Source organism: Protopterus annectens, chromosome 12.part0 (assembly GCF_019279795.1).
Source record: "Protopterus annectens isolate FY-2018-M chromosome 12.part0, PAN1.0, whole genome shotgun sequence".
NCBI classification, from domain to species: Eukaryota; Metazoa; Chordata; order Ceratodontiformes; family Protopteridae; genus Protopterus; species Protopterus annectens.
The window spans coordinates 157,678,079-157,703,764 of record NC_056746.1 but is presented as its reverse complement, the minus strand read 5'-3'; positions in this window follow the sequence as shown (position 1 = coordinate 157,703,764).

The following is a 25,686-nucleotide window of genomic DNA, read 5'->3' as shown; positions in this document are numbered from 1 at the left end:
TACACAAAACAAGGAAGCAGTGTACCACAACCAGCGGAAGAACAGTAATGTGCCGTTATACAAAGCATTGATGTACTGGGTATGTGTGGGGCACAAGTCCCATAAGCATGCTCAGTACATCAAAACAAGGACGCAGTGTACCACAACCAGCGGGAGAACAGTAATGTGCCATTATACAAAGATATTATTTAAGAAAAGTAAGTATTTTTTTTCTTAAATAATGTCATTGTATAATAGCAATAACCAACTCCGTAGTTGTGGTATATTGAAATTTACCCACAGTTGGCTTTATTTAATCACTCGGGCTTCGCCCTCATGATTAAACCGCAACAACCGTGGGTAAATCTTCAATATACCACACCACATCTTCGGTTATTGGTTTAATATAATTGAATGTCACATGACTCAAATGGAAGACCTTGTTCCACACCCAGAACCCTTGATAACAGATAAATGAGTTATAAATTGCATGGGTATGTGATTTAATTGCATGGCTGATAACAAACATCTGTCATATTGTTCACAACACAAAAATCCCATACCTCACTACAAAAGACTGTGATATTTGCTTTTTTTTTACAATTCACAATATGCTTGAAAACCTTGAAACCAAGAACAAAAATGAAAAAGAAAGGTATGAGGTTTACAAAACATATAAAGCAGCCCGTGGAAGGAGATGTCATAATCTGTTAAATCAAGCCCCTTGTTTCTGATACAGCATGCTACACAAATGCCTTACCATTCCACACCTCTTAACAGTCCTCATTTTAGAGAAATGTTCCTAGTTTCAAGCCTGGATTACCCCTGCACAGTATGTACCTATTTTGGAGTTTTGTTCCCATTTTCAGGCTTGATTACTTCCTTCTGTCATCATGGACAGAAAAACATCATTTTTCTTACTCTGTTTTTTAAATGAGATTTTGAATAGTATCCCACATTCCTACTGGAAGCAGGGAGATTTACGTGCTAGTTGGTATTTAAAGCTTATACTAATTAGATGGCTTTTATTTGGGCTGGCTGCTCGGGCCCTTACTTTTCAAGGGGCCTTGTACCTATTTTCAATGTTTGCAGGTTGATAGGTATGCTCCCGTCCTTTCCTTTCTTCAACATCTTCCTCTAGCTGCCTCTTGCTCATTTCCTCCTAGAATAAACTCACAGTTTCCTATTTACTCTGGAATTTCATGGCCCCAGTACCATTTCAGTGCACAAAACCTCTTTAGATCAGTCACAGACAGGTTAAACTGATCATTAAGTTGTGGTCCTTCAATCTGCCATAGTATTTCAACACTTTTTACCCTTCCATGGGCCCAAAGCATATCTTTCCCTTTTATGTTATCAACCCCCACTGTCAAATACCTACAACCTGTTCTTATTGTCCACGTTGCCTGTTGGATGTCATTATCTTCATCACACTTGTTTAGAACCCTTTTGGTAGGCTGCCATATCTTTTGTAATGAAATATCCAAAGCTGGTGACAGTAATTCAGTTCTACTCCTGCCAGTTCCCCTGTGAAAGTGAGAATGACTCCCTAGAGGCTGTATCCATGATACTGAATCTATGATCCCATTGGTGCTGTCCACTGCCCCTGACATTGGTCCAGTTTAGGGGTCATTCCTAGTAATCCTTCTTGTCCTTCTCATTTTGACAGTAACCCTTCGCACATGTTCCTTTTCCAGATCCTCCAGCAAAGTTAATCACTTTGAATGTCTTACTCCTGGATCCCAAGTGCTACTTTTTGATAAGGTCACCAACTATCGAAATCCTCATAGTGAATGTCTCTCTCATCATATACTACTCTCACTCAGTTTTTATTTGTGCCACAACCCCACAAACAAGCTATGTCTGGTCTTCAATGTAAGAGTTATATCCAATTTAAATATGCTGTCACTGACTAATGATTGAGACTTGGGGTATCTTCACTATCATCAAGCTGACAGTCTCTGAAGGTAGATATTACACCTCTCAGGCAACACTCTTTTCACAAGTTCTACCTGCTGTACCTTACCACTAATCCATTTGACCCAGTTCAGTAGTTTGACTTCAACCACCATGCCTTTTCACTTCCCCCAAGCCATCTCACATTTGTTTTTTTTTACTAGCTGGTAAGAGTGACAAGGCTTGTTGAACTGTGACTAGAAAACTGCAGATAACTTGTAGTTTACTAGACTGTCCTCTGCTGTGGGTGTAACCAATACCACCAAGATCCAAGTCTTTACAGATAAATATTAATCATTAATCTACTGACTGAGTGGCATTAAGGCCAAACAAGTAAAATCCATATGTTGGAATGATAAGCTATGTTATGAACTCTAAACTTTGTGTTGCATAAAGCAGTTAAGCAGGTGATTCCTTGATCTAAAATGAAACACTCACTGATGGACAGTGGAGCAGAGCAAGAAATCTCAGCTTATACAAAATAGGATCTGGAGTAGGGACTTCATTTGTCAGCAACCTGTGGGTAAAACCAAAAAAGAAAGAGGAAAAAAACCACACTGGAAACAACACACTTAAAAGTTAGCGCTTTCGTTTACTTGAATGTTGTAAACTTCTTCAGACCTGTGGGTCTTGGATCCGATATCGGATCCGAGCCGGCAACTATTTATACAGCTATGGATCTGAGCTCCTAGCTCCTCCCCTCACCCATAATCCCCTGCCAACCCCAATTGACCTCAGATCTAGTTTGCCGCTCTTAGAAGAGACAGCTGGATTTCAGAGCTCCTGGCGACTTTCAGATAAGTTGAGAGAAATCTTGTTAAGTCAGAAAATCTTTAATTTCTTAAATAGTGTGTGTGTTTAGGATTCCCTTTTGTTAATTTTTTTAGTGTATTTCCTCCCCTCGCTGGGTCGTAGTGTGTGTGTTGCTTGTATTTTTGGGGCCTGGTGTGTGTGTAGTTATTTTTTTCTTTGAAAAATGTCGGAGGCCCCAAAGCCCATTTTTTCTAAGTGCACCGAGTGTGGCCATAAGCTTTCACCGGTGGATGGCCACACTCGGTGTGTTCGGTGCCTTGGGGTTGAACACCTGTCCTCAGGATGCATGATTTGTGCAGGGTTCAACCCCAGGGCACTGAAAGAGCGGAGGCCGAAGCTGGTCCTGGCGGGACTTTTACCCCCGGAGTCGGCTTCGGCCTCCGCTACTCCCGTGGCACCTCCCCAGCCTGTGGTGGTGGCCACTCCTGCCCCCCTTCCTCCGGCCGGGATTCAAACTCCCACTAAAGTGCTGGAGGATAGGGAGGCCAGGAGGGAGAAACGGAGGGAGAAGCACCACAAGCGGTGGGCCGAGGCCTCCGCTTTGGCCCTCCCAGCTAAATGGGCTTCTCCCTCCACGGCTTCCAGGTCTCCTCCTCCTCGGCTTCGATCACCTTGCTTCTCCCCGGGACCGGAGGAGGAGGAGACCCGATCTCCTTCGAGGTCATCGAGGCGGCACTCCAGGCCTGCCTCGGTGGCCTCGTCGAGATCCACCTACAGCCTGTCTGATGCAGACTTGGACCGGATGATGAGAAGGTTCATCCAGGCCCAGCTGCAGATGGGAGTGCTCCTGCCTCCCCCCCCCCTTCAGGGGGGAGCTCAACACCCTTTTTTGCTCCGATAGCTCCTTCTCCGACCCGCTTTCCGGGTTCGGAGCGCTTGGAGCCGGGCAGCGTTGGAGCCGGGGGTGGGTCGGCGCCAACAGTACTGGGTACTTCGGATCCGACCCTACCCTCGAGTCTGTCGGTTCCATCGTCAGATCTGACCTCTCGGAGCCGTGGCCCGAGCTTCGGATCCGAGGGATTCAGTGTGCCTTCGGCTCCGTCCAGGTCGGAGCACACTGGTCCCTCGGATCAGATGATCTCGGCGCCGGTTCTGATCCCTTCATCGGATCCGAGTGGGAGTCGGCTCTCGGAGCCCAGGGAGAGCGGCTCCCCCTTGGCCTTCGATGTAGTGGAGAGGGCTCTGTCGAGAGCATCCAGACCTCTGGCCCTTGTCTCGGCTCCGCCCCGCACTCCCTCTCTGCTGGGTCAGGCTTCCATCACCCGGCCACAGGGACAGCCTGCTTTGATGTCCCAGGTTGTTCCTTTGGAACAGGACATTACTGGCGAGACCACCTCGGACAGCCCCCCCGAGGAAGTGCCTCGCAAGCATAAGTATAAGAGGAGGCACGTGGACTCCCCCAAGTCCTTAACAGAGGACACGGACTTGGATGAAGGGGAAGGCTCCCCAAGATCACCCCCTGAGGATGTCTCCTTTGGAGACATCATGGAAATGCTCAGGCTCAGGGGGGGTGGTCTGCCCCCAAGGCTTCCTCCGACGAGTCCATGTTCCTGGAGGCATTCGAAGCAGGCCCGTCTACCTCTTGGGTGTCCCCTCCGGCCGACCACCTGGTGGACCTTCTGACCACCAGGGCATGGAAGGAGCCGGACACTGTGGAGCCTATTCCCAAGCACCTGGATAGGATTTTGAGCCCCCCGCAGACCGACCCCACTGGAGCAAGGGTCCCCCTGTAGATGCCATTGATGGCGGCAGCCACTAAGAGGGAACTAGCTCAGGAGAGCCCCTCGGTCCATCCTCCGAGCAAGGAGTCTCGCTTGATGGATCACCTTGGGAAGCGGGTATTCAGTTCAGCGACCTTCTCAGTAAGGTCTCTGAACTACATGGCACATGTCATCAGGATGCAGCGCGATCTTATTAAAGAATACGCTGCTTCCCCCTGGAGTCCACGTCGGCGGAGGACAAGCAATTGTACTCCACTCGTATGGCCACTCTGAGATCTGTTTCTAATACCTCTATGCGGGTGTTGTGTCACGCAACTGAGAGAGCCACTAGAGCTAGCGGTGCGGGCCTAGTTATGAGACGCCAGGCCTGGCAAACACATTGTGACTTCGCGGAGCCCTTCAAGGCGTCCTTTGCGAATGCCCCCTTTGATGGTTCTGCTTTGTTTGGCAAGACCGTTCACGAGACACTTGTCCAGAGCGAGAAGGATGGGAAGACGTTGTCTGCCATCGGAGTCCACTTCTCTGCTCCCCAGAGGTCCTTTTCCAAGAATCAAAAGGGACAGAAGAAGATGTGGTTCCGGAAATCGCAACATTCCCAACCTGCTCCGGACAACCAGTCCTTCTGTGGCAGAGGAGGACAGGGAGGACACCGCCCTAGAGGCAGAGGGGCACCGAGAAATTTTGGGTCCAGAGAATCCTTCTCTGATTGGCCCACGCAACATCCCTGAAGGGTTGCCCGACTGCTCCACTCTGGAGGCAGTCGGGGGCGCTTCTCGAGGCATCTGACAGCATGGGAGTCCATTACATCAGACCGCTGGGTGCTTCAGATTATATCCAGAGGTTACAAAATCCCTATGCTACATGTTCCCAGACTCAAGAACCTCCCCGATGTACCACCCGATCAGAGGGAGGCTGCAGCCACGGAAATCCAGCAGCTGCTAGAAAAAAGGGCCATCCAACCCATCCCCCCAGACCAGCTCGGATTAGGGTTTTACTCCAGGTTCTTTCTGGTGCCAAAAAAGACGGGGGACTTGAGACCAATTCTAGACCTCTCCCTCTTGAACCTGTCGGTAACCAAGGAGAAATTCCGAATGGTCACTCTTCAATCCATTCTCCCCCTGTTGCGGAAGAATGACTGGATGTGCTCAATAGACCTCAAGGATGCGTACTACCACATCTTAATGGACAGACGATCCAGGAGGTTTCTCCGCTTCCAGCTGGGAGCCAGCCACTATCAGTTCAGGGTCCTTCCCTTTGGCCTCACCACAGCCCCCAGGGTGTTCACCAAAATTTTAGCAGTGATAACGGCCCACCTGAGACTTCAGGGAATGCAGGTCTTTCCATACCTGGACGACTGGCTCCTGACCGCCCCAACAAGGCATCTACTCTGCTCATCCAGAGATTTTTTTCTTCGCCTAGCCCCCCAGTTAGGCATTACAATCAATATGGACAAATTCTCCCTTGCTCCGACACAAGTGATAGACTTCATAGGGGCCAGATTAGATACGAGAAGTCTACAAGCCTACCTCACTTTGGATCGACTACAGAATCTCAGTTTACATGTGCGGGCCATCCTCCAATCAGAAGCTCCACCCATGGAATTGGTCCTGAGGGCACTGGGCTCTATGGCAGCGGCAATTACACTCCTTCCATGCGCTCGCCTAAACATGAGGGTACTACAGTGGACCCTTCAAGTACAATGGTCCTTCCAGCTTCTTCCTATCAATCACCCTGTCTCTGTCAGCAAGGCTTGCAGGAGGGCCTGTTATGGTGGCTTCATTTCCCAGACCTCCATACAGGTCGCCCCTTCTGTGCTCCACCTCCTCTCATCACAGTGACCACGGACGCTTCTCGCCTCGGGTGGGGGGGGGCATTGCTCAGGCAGAACAGTCCAAGGCACATGGAATGACTCAGAGACCTCCCTGCATATCAATGTTCTGGAGATGAGGGCAGTGCTGTTGGCGTTGCAAGCACTTCACAACCTTCTTCCCGTCGGAACTATTGCGATACAGACGGACAACATACCAGTTGTCTGGTATATCAACAAACAGGGGGCAACCAGGTCTTATCCTCTCTGCCGAGAGGCCATGAGAGTGTGGGAATGGGCGATCTCCACCAACCGCTTTCTGATCGCAACGCACATTCTGGGATGGTCCAACATTCTGGCGGACAAACTCAGCCGCACTATTCTTTCCCCTTATGAGTGGTCTCTCAACTCCCGAGTATCGAAGCAGATTTTTGCAAAATGGGGGCAACCCTGCTGCGATCTTTTTGCCTCTCCCTCAAATATGAAATGTGACAGCTTCTTCGCCCTGATTCCCCCACCAGGGGAAGCCCTGAGAGATGCTCTAGTGCATGCTTGGCCACCCGGTCTACTTTATGCCTATCCTCCTCTACCCCTGATACTAAAGATGTTACAGAAAGCCTCTCGGTTGGGGAGCAAAATGATCCTCATTGCCCCATTCTGGCCTCGACAAACTTGGTTCCCTTACCTGTGGTCTCACTTGGTGAATCCTCCCTGGATTCTGGATCCCAGCCCGGATCTAATATCACACCCATCAGGCTTACCGACCCCGAATCTGGACAACCTGAAGCTGACAGCTTGGCTGCTCCAGTTCCACTCTTAATTAGGACTCCCGGTATCTCTTCACCAGTCAAAGCCATCTTGGTGGCAGCGCATAAACCTTCCACCAGGAAGATTTACCACAGTAAATGGAAGCGCTTCTCCATCTGGGCGGAACATCATAATTTGGACCCCTTCACTGCTCCGCTAACGTCCATTTTGGACTTCCTTACAGGGCTTTTTCAGCAAGGGTCTAGCTGTTCAACAGTCAAGGTACAATTGGCAGCCATCTCCCATTATCATGTAGGACACGAGACGGGTCCTTTGATGTCAGCTAAACTATGTAAAACCTTCCTCAAGGGTACTTTTCTGCTCAGGCCCCCTATCAAAGAAGCTATACCCCCTTGGGACCTATCGCTAGTTCTTCAGGCCTTGACTGCTTCTCCCTTTGAACCAGCTGCCTCAGCTGATCTTAAATACCTGTCTTGGAAAACAGCATTCCTGGTAGCCATCACTTGTGTGAAAAGAGTTTCGAAACTTCAAGCTCTTTCCATAAAACCCCCTTACTTGGTTTTTCATCAGGATAGAGTGTACCTCAGGACCAATCCATCCTTCCTACCCAAGGTGGCCTCAGAAACCAATATCAATCAGTCCATTAATCTTCCTGTTTTCTTCCCTAATTACCAAAATAAAGGAGAATACAAGCTGCACTCGTTAGATGTGCACAGGCAGCTGCGTTTCTATATTCATAGGACTGCTGGTCACAGACAATCTGATCAGCTGTCCATTTCCTTTGCCAAATTCAATTTAGATAAAGCCATTTCGAAGGTCACCTTATCGCATTGGATTTCCCAATGTATCCTTCTAGCTTATGAGGCTTCTGGGAGGCCCGCACCTCAAAGGGTTTGTGCACATTCCACTCGCTCCATATCTACTTCTACTGCATTCAGATATAGAGTCCCCTTGGATGATATTTGCTCAGCAGCCACTTGGGCCTCATCTCATACCTTTATTAACCACTGCAAACTGGACGTCATTTCCAGAGGGAGAGCATCCTTTGGCTCCGCAGTGCTCCGGAACATCCTTCCATGATGGCCGCCCAAGATTCAGGTAGCTGGGGACTCTGTCCCACAGGTTGCTGACAAATGAAGTCCCTACTCCAGATTAAGAAGTTATGTACTCACCATAACGTTCCATCTGAGTAGGTGGCTTCATTTGTCTGCAACCATCCCCCCACTCCTTCCCCCTGGCCTTCAGAAGAGTTAGATGGTGATATTATTCCTGCCTTTTCCTGTTGGGATACCTTTTCAGGTATATAAGGAGGGCAAACTTGATCTGAGGTCAATTGGAGTTGGCAGGGGATTATGGGTGAGGGGAGGAGCTGGGAGCTTGGATCCATAGCTGTATAAATAGTTGCCGGCTCGGATCCGATATCGGATCCAAGACCCACAGGTTGCATTCAAATGAAGCCACCTACTCAGATGGAACGTTATGGTGAGTACATAACTTCTTATTCTGAACACATTGCAGAATTTAAAAAAATCCTAGTATTACTGAAAAATGTCATACATATGTATAACTAAGATGCATGTAAATATGAAAAATGCCTCCACTAGATGTTATATTGAATTTTAAAATATGGCTGTGTGTTTAGCTGTTTAACTTATGTTAATCAGACTAAAATGCAATGTAATATCTAGTGGAGGCATACTTTTATTTATCCCTCAAAATAGTTGTTTTTGTATGGTAACCCCCACCTCAGCTTCAACATACACATTTATTTTGCAACTTATTTTCTAATTATCATGTTAATGTGGTTAGATAGACTTTTGTAACTGAATACCACAATACCATCTGAAGATCCAACCAAGTGACAGAGAGGCCACAACTAAAATGTACAAATCTTTATTCGGTTAGCGCTTTCGTGGTGTTTCAGCACCACTTCATCAGTCCTTCAACAAACATCTTCATAAACCACACACTTATATAAGAAAGTCAAATCAAACCAGCCAATCAGTATGCTTTGTTAATTAAGCAAAGTAATTAAAGCAAACAAACTAGTGTAGTAAACTTATTACACTTTCAAAAAGTCATACCCTTTATCTAATTGCATATAACAAGTATACAAACATAAAAACAAAGCATAAAAAAAGCATAGAAAATTTGTGCATGCAAAAAAATTAACATTTAAAAATATCCGAAGATATATGAAAATATGAAGGTACAACCAAAAACACACATATATATATATATATATATATATATATATATATATATATATATATACAAATGTGTATATATATATATATATATATATATATATATATATATATATATATATATATATATATATACATATATATTGTTGTTTGTCTTTCGGCTTTTCCTGGTTAGGGGTCTCCACAGCGGAACTTCGGTTGGCAGTTGTTTTTTTTATGGTGTTGAGTTGTCAGCCCGATGCCCAACCTTCAACAAAGGCACACCCATTCAACGCATGTCTTTCGAACGCCCATTCGACTGCGGGGAGTACATGCAGACTCCACACAGAAGGCACTCCCAACCCAAGCTGAGAATCGAATGGGAGAACCGCTTGCTGTGAGGCAACAATGCTACCGCTGCACCAATGCGGAAGTCATATATATATATATATATATATATATATATATATATATATATATATATATATATATGTATATATATATATATATATATATATATATATATATATATATATATATGGATCTAAGACTGTTGAACAAAAATTCAACAGTCCGAATCCACTATCCCCAACACACTTTAACGAAAGCGCTTTCACCGAAAAAGAGCTTTCGTTAAAGTGTGTTAAAAAAAAAAATTATATTTACATTTTGCGCCCCCCACACCACTCCTACTTTTATATTCTCACTTCGAGATCGCACTACAGTGGGGAAAAGGGAATTTTCTCTTATCCCCACTGTAGTGCGATCTCCGCAACAGGCATACTTACGCGAAAGTGCTTCTTCTGTGAAAAGCAGTTTTACGTAAGTATGCCGGGCTGTTTCACATTCAGAGAAATGGCCACTCGAGCATTAGCCCTGGACCCATACATATATATATATATATATATATATATATATATATATATATATACATGCAAATATTGTTCAATATTCAATATTCAAAAACATTTAACACACATCATAAACATGACATTATTAAGTAGACAATAAAAATATTTCAAGAATCCAAACATAGTTTCTACATAATGCAACTACTTGTAAAGTGTCCAATTCCTCAAAATAGGCTTAATGGGGATCCTATCATTCAGGCCCCTTCCTCTGTCTTCCTGTAGTCTAATAATCCATCTTGTCTCAGAGGTTTCCATCTTCCTGATTGTGTCTCTGCCCCTGATATTCTCACTGATGTTTCCATAACTAAAAACCTAAATGTATGTGAAATACCTTTCATGGACATATGTTTAACCAGTGCATTAGTAAAATCTGACCTCCTGATACTTAGGAGGTATTCCCTTATCCTAAATCTAAGTTCTCTGTTAGTTTTATCCACATAAAAACAAGAACAGAGATTACACACTGCCAGGTACACAATATTTTTGCTATTACAGTTCTCTGTTACGTTAAACTTAAACTTCTTACCAGTGTCAGGATGCACAAAATAATTCCCACTATCTATACTGCTACACTGATTGCATCTAGTACATGGTAATGTGCCTTTATATTCAACTGTCACTTGCTCAAGGATATTAGAATAGCAAAGGAGTCTCTTTAATGATTTTTTGTTTTTAAAAGAGAAGCTAGGTTCATCCCCAACTATCTGCCTAATATTAGGATCATGTCTAAGTATAGGCCAATGTTTCTTTATGATGTCAGTGATCAAACTGACATTGCTAGAATAATTGGTAGATACTCAAACTACATTTGTTTTCACTTCCCTAGATCTAGGCTGTTCCCTTTCCAAAAACTGAGAAATAGGGTTTGCCAAGGGTACTTCTTAAATTTGGAATTTCGTCTAGTATGTTGTTTGTTATATCATCAGTGTATCCCCTCTCTCTGAATCTTTCTCTAAGGTCACCGACTTCATTCCTGAAGTTTTGTAATGCATGGAGCAGGCTGATTACTCTCCAATATCTGGAAAAAGACAAATCAATTAAGCTCCATTGTGGCGTGAGACTCAACCTTAACAAATGTTAAGCATCCCCTGCTAAAGTTGTTAAGGCCGTGTCTAGCACTGAACAGTAAAATCTGCCTCTACTGACCAGTAAAAGACAAAGGCACAATAAAATACTTTTTTTGTAAGTCCGGGAAGTTCAAGAACACGGCAATTCGGTTGTACCACAGCAAATTCACTGACAAAATCCACGCTGTAGAAAGATGAAACGCTCAACAATTCTCAGCAATAATGGACCATTTATTCTTGAAATAACATTCACGAACAGCAGTACACATAAAGACTAGCAGCACAAACTAATTAAATGTGTGATTTTTATTTGATTGAATATGTCTGGCAAGGGCATTCGTAGTTCTCATATGTTGAATGTCTAGCAGATGTTCTTTAATTCTATTCCTAAAATGTCTGCTAGTTTTACCTATATAGAATGCCTTGCAATCCTGACATAATGCAATATATATAACATTGGAGGTATAACAATTAAAGTGTCCTCTTATACTAATGTTATGGAAATTAACCATAAATCTACCACCTGTACATTTAATATGTTTACAAACTGTACACCTCCCACATTTGAAATGACCAACTATCCTATTTATTTTGTGCTTAGCTAATTCCGTGGTATTTTCAAAAAGTTCTTTGAAAGACAAATCCTTTTTGTAAACAAATTTGAGTTGTCCTTGAAACATATGCGCCATACTGTTATCATTTATCAAAATCCCCCAGTTTCTCCTAATAATATTTCTGATGATTTCATAAGAGTCATCAAATACAGAAATATATAGGGGCAATTGATAATTATCTACATTATTATTATTTATTTTTCCATTACTATACCCATGACATAGTATAGCCTCATAAGTTCCTGTAAGTCTTTTATTTTTGACTTCTTCAAGTATTTTCTCACAAAAAACCTCAGGATACCCCCTGTTAATAAACATGGTTGCCATGAATTTCAGTTCTTTGACAAATTCCTCCTCATCACTGACCATTCTGGCCGCCCTGACCATCTGGCCTTTGACCACAGCTTTCTTCTGGTGGTCAGGGTGCCAACTGTCATAGTGGAGGTAGGAATTTGAAAATGTTGATTTTCTAAAGATGTTAGATTTCAAACAGCCATTACTCTTATTATATGTAATTTTAACGTCCAAAAATGTAATTTCATCATAACTAATGTTATGCGTGAATTTCAGAAATCGGACATTGTGATTAATATATTCCAAGAACGTGTCTAATTCTCTTTCATCTTGGTCCCAGACGATAAAAATATCATCCAGGTATCTTGAATTTGGAATTTCGTCTAGTATGTTGTTTGTTATATCATCAGTGTATCCCCTCTCTCTGAATCTTTCTCTAAGGTCACCGACTTCATTCCTGAAGTTTTGTAATGCATGGAGCAGGCTGATTACTCTCCAATATCTGGAAAAAGACAAATCAATTAAGCTCCATTGTGGCGTGAGACTCAACCTTAACAAATGTTAAGCACCCCCTGCTACAGTTGTTAAGGCCGTGTCTAGCACTGAACAGTAAAATCTGCCTCTAGTGACCAGTAAAAGACAAAGGCACAATAAAATACTTTGTTTTGCTTGCTGTCCATCAGTAATGCATCTTGACTTCCTATAATAAACTTTACAGTTGCTGCAATTACATGGTGTGTTCTCCTGCATTTTCTGAAACCAAATGTTTGTCATTATTTAATGTCTTCAGTCAGCAAACCAAATATATGAGGCATTCTGTGAAAAAACTGGACAGCTGAGAGGTATATAAAGGTGGGTGTAAACAAAAGGGACTGTGTTACACTGTCTTCCTGACAACACTGGCTAAATACTTTATGGCATTGAAAGCCAGTAAAACACTTCATAGGTTGGCACTAAGCTAACTTCCCTTGCGAGCCATATTACGCCTAGTCAAGTATCCCTTCTGAGACTCAAATCCTGCACCTTGTGTTTGTAAGGCAAACACCTTCACCATTAGGCCACCCTCCCAACCTTATGTTCATACTAAGCTAACTGCCCTTGTGAGCCATTTTAAGCTTAGCCAGTTATCCCTTATGAGACTCAAACCCTGCACCTTGTGTTTGTAAGGCAAACACCTTAACCATTAGGCCACCCTCCCAACCCTTAGCATTTTTTTTTACACTTTAACTTGTAGTACATGAAGCAGATAAAAGCTCTATGCACTAACATGTATTATGACTTGGTCTCCAATTCTAAGTGAATTATTACGTGTTCGTGACATGGATGCCAAGATATTCACCTTGAGAGCTTTGGGATTTGATTGGTCACGTGTCTCATACTTTTGTTTCTGGTCTTTTCCTTTTGTATGCACCTCTGACAGCTCTAGAATTCTGACAGTCTCTGGTAAATCATTTAGTATCATTCCGGCTTCCTTGACTGCCTTTCTCCTTAACTTTGTTAAGCTACACGTTTTTATTATTTGGATACTAACTGTACTGTCTCTGGCAGTTGTTAGCCACCTTAATATTGACTGATACATGCCTTGCTTTTCAGTGGCTGCTTGCACTGAAGTTCTGAACTTAATTTCTCAAACTGCATGTTTTTTTTTCCTTGGGTTCAAAATAATTTGTGAGTTTAGGTGTTATATCTGGTTATCTGTCAGTGTCTGATGACAGTGTGTGTCATGTATAACATGGACTTTCTCTACAGCTATATCATTCATTTATTTATTTATTAATTTATTCTCTGATTAACTTGCTCAGTCTAGTTTAGGTCTTGGGAAAAGGCTATCAAGGTTTATAGTGACAACAATACATAGAAATTAACCTTGAATGAGGCATCAACCCATTGCATAATGTATACGTGCATATGCACACACACACATGCATACGCACATGCATGTGCACACACACGCACACACACACACACACACACACACACACACACACACACACACGCACACACGCACACACACACACACACACACACACACTTTCTTGTGCACACTTCCCAAGTGGTGCACACATGCCATGAGAAATTAGATGGCTTACCAATTCACTTACAAGCATACATTTGCTAAATAATGAATGTGCAAACTCCAAAAAGAAGGAATCCCAGCTAAGGACTGCACCAGGGAACCAGGATTTGCTGCTGCAAATGTAAAAAAAAGGAAGTGATCAAATGTGATTTCTGGAATTACAATTCATAAAAATGTAAATCACTTGCTTTTATTCATGCATCTCTGGTTACATTAATGGCAGCATTTTTAAAATGTTGCACTTGTTTATGTATTTCAGACCAAGTGAAGTTTGTTCAGTGCCCAAATCAAACATTAGTGAGCCTATCTGCTGCCGTGGTATTTTATATCAGAGTAGTTAGTTCTCAATTATGCAGTAATATTTTCTGGGAGAATCACCTTTCTCTATTTCAGTATACTTTAATTGCTGAGTATGTTTAGTATGATTTAATTATTTTATTTATTTATTTATTTTACATTTGTTGACTGGGGTAGTCCGACTGGATACATGTCCATTTTCAGCGAAGGCCTGGGAAGAAAAGCTCCAAGGTAAGCAGTTAAGTTTAAGATACAATATTTACAGTGTTTACATACCTAAGCAAGTTATAGAAGTACCATGGTTAAAGAAAATCCTGAGAGTAGGTCATCATTAAGTAACACAGGTCAGCTAAAAATACTGTTATTAACTCATACAGTAAGATTCAGATGCAATATTTATAGTGGTTACATACCCAAACAAGTTTAGAGATAAACGGAGATATGGGTCAGGATTAAGTGGCACAGGTAGGCTAAATTACTGTTTTAACTGATTGTAGAGGAGAGTCAGTCAGGTTTGCTGCATTGACATAGGTAGTTTAGTGTCAAATGTTGTTTGAGTCTAGTCTTAAATTGACTCAGGGTGGTGAGCAAAGTAATTTCAGGTAGGAGAGAGTTCCAGGATCTGCCTACAGAGTTGGCGAACATGGAGTCACTGGCAGAGTTATTAGTTTTGATAGTCTGGACTAGTAGTTTATTACAGGATCGAAGAGGTTGGGGATTGTGATGGGGGGGGGGGGTTGATAGTATTTTTAAGAGCAGGAGTATTGTCCGGATTGTAAAGGATCTTATGGGCAATAATCCATAGGTTATAATGGATCAAGCTGGGTAATTCTAGTCACCCAAGCTGGTTTAGGTTGATACAATGATGAGTCCTATAAGGCAGGCCAGTGGCAAATCTGGCAATGTGGTTGTAGCAGATAGAGAGTTTGTTAAGGACAGACTTGTTTAGATTGGAGAGTAATGAGGATGCATACAGAAGAGTTGAAAGTAGGTGAGAGCGACCTATGGCAAATCTAGCAGGATGGGTTAAGAAGGCTTTTATCCTGTAAAGTGACCCTAGCTTTTTATCGATGGTCTTGATGGATTGATTAACATGTAGGTCGTATTTAAGATTATTATCGATGATAACACGTAACAATTTTGTAGATGAGTCTGGGGAGATTATTGTGCCATTATTACATTTTATGGTAAAAGTGAATGCAGTTGACTTGTGTGTTGGTGAGAAAAGCAACATTTTAGTTCTTTTGGGATTTAGGATCAGACAACGACCAGAAATTAAATTAATTAATACAATATTGGGACTAGATGAAACAACACAAGTCACTTGTCAAGTAGCAGACTGATATGTGATACTTTGTATGTGGCTATGTCTGGGAATCACTTATCAAGTAACAGACTGAAATTTGATACTTTGTATCTGGTTATATCTGGTCTGCATTAATTTTTCTGCATCTACAATATACAGAACAAATACACACATTATTCGGGGATTTTTAAAAGAAATTTATACTAAGCTTTAGAAGTGTTCAGCACGCATGTAGTCTCTACTTTAAAACGTATTGCTATAAAAAGCTACAATCAGTATCAGGTATGGAGTCCTGGGAGTTTGTTTGTTCCCAAAAGGCAGCCTTAAATAGTCAGTCTGGGATAGCAACTTAATAGAATAATGTATTTAAAGAGAGCATCTGTGCAAAGTATTGCTTAAAAAGGAAATGCCAAAGCTTTAAATACAGGGTATAGTAAGAGGCAGAAGATGGCTTTTATTTGCAACTTGTAGACACAGCCATTTCCCAAAATAACTAACACTTCATCCTGAAACTCATTTAACTTTTCTTACTTGGAATTTTACATTGATGTCAGTAGAACTAGTTTGGATCAATTTCCATCATTTTAGAACAAAATAAAAGTCATAGAATTTAACTCTTCATTAATATTTATAATCATATAAAAGTAAGACCCTGGGTTATTAGGACATTCTCTGCATGACTGCACCAATCAGAATCATAAAATAAAGATACAAGTCCATCGTACATTTAATACTTTGCTTTTTATGGTGTCCCTGTCCAGGATCCATAACTGGTAGATGATGACAAATTCAGTAAAACTCAGGTTTTTGCAATTGTTCATAAAATTCCTAGTCAGCAATAATTCTTCAAGCAATGAAGTACACTGGGTCAAAGGTATGGAACATCTCAGATATTATACCCTCTTCTATAACTGTAACATTACCCCCACACCAGCAGCTAGAGCTGTTTCATAACGGACAAGGAGTATCCAAGGAGTCATCGATTCAGTCAATAGCTTGATTGCAAAACTCATTCAGCTAAATTGTTGCTGACCAAAATAGCAAACAATGAATATGCATTGCTGTGAAACACTTCAGATTGTTAGAATTTGGAAACAATTATAACTAATAGATGGTTTTAATAGGGGTAGCTGTGGTGGTGCAGCGGTTAGCATTGTCTCATCACAGCAAGAGGATCTCCGGTTCACTTCTTAGCTGGGGAGCCTTCTATGTGGAGTCTGCATTTCCTCCCTGTGGTTGTGTGGGTTTTCACTGGTTCCCTCCCACACTCCAAAGACATGCTGCAGATGGATTGGACACTCTAAATTGGCCATAGGTGAATGCGTGTGTGTAAGTGAGTGGTGCGAATGAACTGCTGCAGCAGGGCTAGTCACCTGCTGGTGTAAACCTTGGCTCAAGATGATTGTCACTGTTGAAGTGACACCCCGACCTCATGTGCAAAAAAGGGGGTGAGGATGGTTGGATTACCAATAGGTGAGGCCCTCACCATAACATTTTTTAATGATTGTTTTCTCTGGATATTAATAGTTTAAAAGAATGTGACAAAAGGTTATTCACTGATCTACAATTTCTATGCCTGTAGTTTCATTTGGCAATATGTGAAAAATTAGTTCCAATGAAAAAAGTGGTTGAGAAACTGTAATTGACCCATGTATCCTTGAGAAGTTGATATTAACATCAAATTACCTACATAAGCAATACATAGATGGAAATGGCCATATTATATTATAATGTAAACTTTTTTACCAGCTGCTAGTATTATTAAAACTATCCTGCTGCATAAAAAATTAAAAATTAACTTACTGGAACTGCTTTGTTTGTTCATTCTGTAACCACGATTTCTCCCCATATAACATTTTACAGTCAATACTACTATTTGTCAGAAATATGTAAAGAGACAAAATATGGAGTTAAGAAACCATTAAAAATAAAACATAAACATGATATCATAGTACACTATAAGAAATGGTTCAGGCTAAGTTATGTAACAAAGCAGACCCTAATGTCTAATGTTGAATTAAAAGTATCTCCTTAGATTTGTTAGTGTAGGAATCAAGCTTATTTACTGGACATGTGTTTCTACCTACTTTATTTTACTTTTGCATCATCTTAAAAGTACTCAATTGTATTTATTACTGCTTGGTGTAACTCATTCTAAGCCTTTTGGTTTAAACACTTGGACTTCGGACCAGTTGTCTTGCACTGAGAGGGTTTGTGGTCTGTACTGTAGTGGCAGAACAGGTAGCTTACATCCTTCTAGGTTGGGAACTGCTGATTGAGGGCTCAGTGTCTGTTATTCTAAAAGTGTATTAATTCTGGTTTAAGCACTTGGGCTTTCAGGCCAGTTATTTTACATTAAGAGGGTTCATGGTCTGCACTCTTGTGGGAGGAGAGGCTGGACTCTGCCCTTCTGAGCTGGGAATTTTTGGTTAAAGGCTTATAGTGCATGCATATCTGAACTGCTTCTTACTGAAGTTGGTGCGCCTTGTTTGCTGTGGCATAGACTGGATTCGGGCCTGCTGGATCTAGCTTTGTTTGTGTAACTTGAGCACTAATCCAGGCATTCTCTAAAGTATTCAATTGTATTTATTACTGCTTGGTAGTAACTTGAGTAAAGTGTAGCTATCATTCTAAGTCTTTTGGATTAAGCACTTGGGCTTCAGATCAGTTGTTTTACATTAGGAAGGTTTGTGGCATGCACTGTGGTGCCAGGACAGGTAGCTTTCATCCTTCTAAGTTGGGAACTGCTGATTGAGAGCCCAGTGTCTGTTATTCTTAAAGTGTATTAGTTCTGGTTTAAGCACTTGGGCTTCAGGCCAGTTATTTCACATTAAGAACGTTCGTGGTCTGCACTCTTGTGGGAGAAGAGGCTGGACTCTGCCCTTCTGAGCTGGGAATTTCTGGTTAAAGGTTTATAGTGCCTGAATATTTGAACTGTATCTTACTGAAATTGGTACACCTTGTTTGCTGTAGCATAGGCATAGCATAGCATCCAGGCCTGCTGAATCTAGCTTTGTTTATATGCTTGTTTGCTTGTTATTTCCCTGGAACGCTAATTCCACCTAATACGTGGCTTCTCAGCGCTTCTCTGTATCACTAATGATATCTGCATTGCTTACTGTACTTATTTCCTTGTTACACTTGAAAGAAAATTACTGTTTGTCGTTTTTGCATTTAAGTTACCTGTAATACATTGCACTTAAGTTACCTGGCACTTGCTCGCTAAAGCAATTATATAAGTCAGCACTAAAAATTAAAAGAACTACACCCTCACTCCCCACTGGCCCTTGTTTTCAATTATTAAGGAATTCCCAATATTATTCTAGCATGTCCAAAGGTCAGTTGTCAATCTCCTCTCTGGTCCAGCTGGTGAATCTGGGAATCTTGAGGCAATATTACAACTGCCTCATGTACACAGACAACCCTCTCCTCCTCCCAACAAATTCCAACACATGTGAGAGATGCAACCATATAGCCAAACTGGAGGCTAAGCTCTCTCAACTCAGTACTGGCATAACCAGTCAGGAGGAGAAGGAAACCACACTCACTACAATTCCAGTCTCACATAGACCTACCACGACAGCAAACCAAACACATAATCACACAAAAACATACTCGGAGGCTCTAAATAAAGATCTGTCTAAGCAGCAGAGACCTCCAAAGCTGACACCCAAGCAACCGCTACCCCAAAACAAAACACGTGCAACACATATCTCACAAAGCCAGTGTGCCAAACAGTTACAGCCCTTAAGACTAAACAACACACCTGATACACTTGTAATAGGTGACTCTATTGTCAGGCACACTGACGTCCCGCTCACCAGGCTGAACAGGGAGAGGGTCACGGTGAGCAGCCTGTCGGGCGCTAGGATCCACCACATTACACAAGCACTCAGGTCACACCAAGGCAAGTACAAATGTGACTCAGTCATTGTCCATGCTGGTGTGAATGACCTGAGATGTACATCCTTGGACTACATGAAAAGAGACATAAAGGAGCTCTCTGAGCATGTAGCCCAGGCCGGTATGACCCTGACCTTGAGTAGCATCTTACCCTCACCAAGAATGATGCCACAATATGAAGACAAGATGATTAATTTCAGCAATTGGCTTAAGTACTGCTGTCATTCAAAGGGGATCCAATGCCTGTCAGCTTGGGATGATATGCTCGACAAGCCACGATGCTTCGCTAGGGATGTCTTGCACCTGTCACCCCTGGGCTTTCGGATATTGGCAAAGGCTCTTGCTATCCCCATAGTGCCTTTTTTAGGCAAGGCTCAAAAGACAAACCCACCTCCATAGGTATCACAAGGGACAAGAAACTAAGAGTAATGCTACTCAACGCCTGAAGTCTAAACCTCAAGATGCACTTTTCGAAACTCTCCTTAGCATGGAGAACATCGATATCTGTGCAGTAACAGAAACCTGGTTCAGGGCTCCCGAGAGCACCCCAGCACTACCAGGTTATACCTCATACCATGCTTTTCGGCCCCAAAACTTGGACTGAACCACAAAAGGAGGGAGAGTATCGATAGTCATCAAAGATACCCACACCTCCAGGTTGGTGGCAAAGCACGAAGCATCAGAGACTATCCATGTGCAACTAACAGTGGGTAAAACTGCCTTTCAGTTTATAGCCTGCTACAGACCACCCTCCCAAACCCAGGAACCCCACTCGGCCTTTCTGAGAACACTGGAAAATATGAAGGTCTCTCCAAACACCATTATATTGGGACTTCAACTACCCAAACATAGACTGGGAGCATTACTCTAGCTCCAACACCCTAGCCCAAAGGTTCCTAGAATTTATAAACTCAAATGTATGGAACAACTTGTTACCACTCCCACAAGAGGGGAAAACATACTGGACCTGATCATCACCAACATGGGGACTCTATGCTCCAGACCAGAAGTGTATCCCTCACTGGTAAGATCAGACCATAAACTAATCTCACTGGATATTCACATCCCGACCCCACCCCCTGCCCAGAAAACCACAGTGAAAAGCTTCTCTAAAGCAAATTTCACTCTCCTCAAAACCGAGGTGGAATCCTTCAAAGCCCCCGGGCCTGTGGAAAATATGGCCCAGACCGCAGAATCCTTTATAAACGCATTCTATGAACACCTTCAGGAATGCATGGATCATGCGATCCCAAATAAAACCAAGACCCAATCCTCCAAAGGCAGACATCCTGTCTGGTGGACCCCAGCCATAAACAAACTATACAATAGAAGGAGGAAGCTACTAAATGATAGAGCAAAATCCCAAAAAGGGAAGGCATCACTGATCAGTATTAGCAAAAAACTACGGGCACTCATAAAATTGTCTAAGGCCAGCTTCGAGAGAAAAATTGCACAGGACACTAAGGATAATCACAAGGCTTTCTTTAGTTATGTTAGAAACCTGGGTGGTAATTCCCAGATATGCTCAGAATTAGTCCAAAATGACAAAAAATACACTGAACCCACAGACATTGCCAACATCCTAGCTGACAGGTTCAGCAAACCCCCATCAAAAGGGCAAATATCTATCCCAGCAGAGTGCTGCCACCCTAACATCTCAGATGCTCAGGTAAGAGCCGCCCTCTCCAAAGCAAAAAACACAGCATCAATGGGACCAGACGGTGTCCCGGGCTGCGTCCTACATGAACTCCAAGAAGAGCTAAACCCAAACAAAAAACTAATGTTCAATCTCAGCCTTACTACAGGATATGTGCCCAAAGAGTGGCGTACAACAACAGTGGTCCCTCTCCATAAAGGTGGTGCCTCAACAGATCCTGGAAACTATCGCCCCATAAGCCTGACTAGCTTGGTATGCAAAGCTATGGAAAGGATCATCATGGACCTCATAAATAAAGATACTGGGGACCTACAGACACTGGATCCTACCCAGTTCGGCTTTGTTAAGGGCAGATCCTGCCTCTTAAACCTGGTTGATTTCTTTGAAACAATCACCAAGGCCATTGATGAGGGGAAAGTGGTCCACACAGCCTACCTGGACTTCACAAAAGCCTTCGATACAATACCCCACTAGGGCATTATAGATAAGCTCACCAGCTTAAATATAAACCCCTATGTCACTAGATGGATTGCAAACTGGCTCAAGGACAGAACCCACATGGTTAGAATTGCTGGAGCCATGTCAGACTCCAAACCAGTTACAAGTGGTGTCCCACAAGGCTCAGTCCTGGGACCTCTCTTGTTCGGTATATATTTCTCGGAGGTACAGGCCAACATGGAAGGACTGTGGCTGACCAAGTTCGCAGATGACTGCAAACTGGGCGCCATAATCGACTCTCCAGCCGACACAAGCATCCTCCAAAAGGGCCTCATAGAAACAGACAACTGGTGCCAGAGCCATGGCCTCAAGCTAAATGCCAAAAGTGTATAGTCACCCCCTTTGGCAAAAACAAAGTGCCCACAAATTACCATATAGGTGGTAATCCATTAAGTACAGAAGAAGTAATTAGGGACCTGGGGACCCAAGTTGATAGCAATCTCTCATTTGACAACCACGTGGCCAAAGTGGTTAGAAAAACATTTTATATAGCCCACCTAATCATGAAGGGATTCACATCTAGATCAGGGAGGTCATCATGCCTCTTTACTCATCCCTCATCAGGCCCATAATTGAGTACAATGCCCCTTTTGGGATGTACCTTACCAGACACCTGCAGCAACTGGAAAGACCCCAAAAGTACCTCACCAAGAGGATCAAAGGGCTCAAACAGATGCCATATGCTGCCCGGTTAAAGAAACTCCAGCTCTACTCAGTGGCATACCACCTGTTCAGAGGTGATCTGTGCCTGATGTATAAAGCCATGTCCAACCCGGAATTAATGGACATGCTGCACCTCAGAAAATCCAAATCCCATCGAGCTACGCGCTCGAGAGACTTGAACCTCAGCACTGAAATAAATAGGACATGCTTGGAGGGACAGATTCATAACCCAGAGGCTCCCTTCACTCTGGAATAAAATCCCAGTCCAGGTTAGGCAGAGTCCCTCATTGACTCTCTTCAAGAGGAATCTTGATGAGTGGATGGGAGATCGTAGGTTTACCCCGGGTATCACTTCTGTGTCACTGTTAGACAGAGGCACAGTATACTAACCTCGAAAAAGGGCATAGCAAAATAAATTTAAAATGGGTGGCGAAAGCCAAACACATTCTGGCTAGGCTTATAAATGCCCTAGGGCAGATAGCCTAGTATGAACCTATGAACCTATGAACCTATAAGTATAGCCAGAGATGAATCAAGGTATAACAGATGGTATATATTCTCAATTTTAGTAAAACTTTGAATTTAGTTTATAGTAACCTATTTAAAGCAATACTTCTGTCAACAGATGTGTTACTAGGTTACCTGTCATGGTAAGTTTTGGTATAGCTTATACTGACAAGCCTTCTTGTTCAGAAAGAAAACAATTGTAAAAAAAAAATGGAACAGTGTGCCATTTTTACACAGTGTAGCTGCTTTATGGACAGAGAAATTCTATGCATGAAACTTGACAATAAATACAAATTCAAACTTTGAACAAGTTTATTAAAGTGCCTGTTAAGTAAGCAGTCTTATAAGAAATTAACAGACAAATAATAAAACAATAAAAGCATCAGAATAGTAGAAATATGAAATGTTACAGGCAAATTAACCTCAGCTATTACTTATGTCAATGAATTTTACTCCCATTAAAAAAGCCCCCAAGTGGTCCATGACAGAACTGAATATAATGGGGAACAGAAAAAAATAAGCCATCTCAGTGGAATGCCAGCATTAATAAGCCATGCAATAAAAGAAAAAAAAGCTAATTAAGGCCTGTAATAAATCATAATATAATCACACTAAAGAGTCTAACAGAAGGATCAAAAGTATGAAAACTACAATAAGGAAGACTAAAGTAGAAAACAAATTAAAGTTAGTATCTGAAGCCAACTCAGACAATAAAGAAATAACAAATGTTATCCACTCTGTCCCTAAATATATTGGCAATATATTGCAGATACATTTATTACTACCAGCATTACAACATAAACAGTTATTGAAGTTACACACGTTATTAAGTCTCATCTCCTCCTAAGATTATAATGGAATATGTCCTGTGTTTTCCATTGTTCAAAATGCCACCTCTCTAGGTCTTGAAAATATACCTAGTTAATTAATCAACAGTATCAAACATAGCCTCTCTGAACCTCTCATAAATCTGTTCAACTTAAGCATTGACAGAGGCTCCACAACAGATCTTGGAAATTATAATCCTTTAGATGAAGCCAGTTTAAAATTGCAATGCCATGAAACAAATTATACCTGATTTCATAAGCTTTGATATAAAAATAATTTTGCTGTAGACAACAATATGTTTTTATCAAAAGCATATCATATCTGCTTAATTTAGTAAAGTTCTTTGAGTAAGTCACTGAGGCTACAGATGGTGGCGATGCAGCTCAAACAGTGTACCTGGACGCTGCCAAGGACTTTGAAACTGTCATTGAGGCTATAGATGGAACAGTGTACCTGGACGTGGCCAAAGACTTTGAGTCAGTCACTGAGGATACAGATGGTGGCCATGCAGCTCAAACAGTGTACTACTTGGGCATAGCTAAGGACTTTGAGTCAGTCACTGAGGCTACAGATGGTGGCCATGCAGCTCAAACAGTGTACCTGGATGTGGCCAAGGACTTTGAGTCAGTCACTGAGGCTACAGATGGTGGCCATGCAGCTCAAACAGTGTACCTGGACATGGCCAGCGACTTTGAGTTAGTCACTGAGGCTACAGATGGTGGCCATGCAGCTCAAACAGTGTACCTGGATGTGGCCAAGGACTTTGAGACTATTCATTGTTTTGGTTTTGTAAATAAAATTAAAGGCCAAAATATAGACCCTTATATGGCAAGACAGATAGCAAACTACCTGACAGGTAGAAAGCACACTACCTCAGAAAACTAACTAGTGGTATTTTCTAGGGCTTAGTAGTGGGACCCTTTGGTACAGCACCTGTTGCTCATATCTTCAAATCACTCACACAAACATTTGATAAACCAGATCTGCTAATGACTGCAAACTGAATGTTGTTGCTCATTCATCTTCTGATACCAAGTTACCATGGCAATGTCTAAACCATACAAATCAGTGGGTTAAATTACATGTAAAGATGTATTGTCACATGACAGCAGCTTATAGTATAGACAGCACCCCACTCCAAATGGATATGATCATCAAAGGTTTCAGTACCTTGATAGACATCTACCTGTCTTTTAACCACCATATAGGAATAGGAGTCAGAAAATCCTCATCTCTGTTCCAATTAATTTCGAAAGATATCTCATGCAGATGAAGAAGTTTTCATTAATCTATTCTTTGCTTTGATTAGGCAGATTATAGAATACAATGCCTCTTTTAGTATATCACTATCGAAATACATCATACAGCTAGAAAGACCCTACATCTTCCTGACTAAAAGATTACAGGACTAAAGACCCTCAGATACCAAGACAAGCTTGCACCTCTGTCCCTATACTTTGTCTCTTATAAATTCATAGGTTCATACTTCAATGCTAGGCTGTTGATCCAAGGGACAATCAGTAGCCTGGCCACAATACCTCAAGTCATATGTACCCATTGACATGACTAATTTATACCTAGGTTTGACCACTTTTAATGTGGACTTGAGATTGCCCATACAGTTATCTGGGTTACTTTTAAAGAAGATTAGGGAGCTACTTTGCTTTACATTCCAACTCCAAAGAAAGTCTAGTACATAAAAGAGGGATTCCCTGTGATAAATAGCTCTCACCAGCAGGTCCTATTTATGTTTTGGTGAAACTTGCTTTTAGTTTTGCAGATGTATAGAAGGTCACATAGGACTGGATCCTTTGAGGCTCTGTAAGCTATGCAG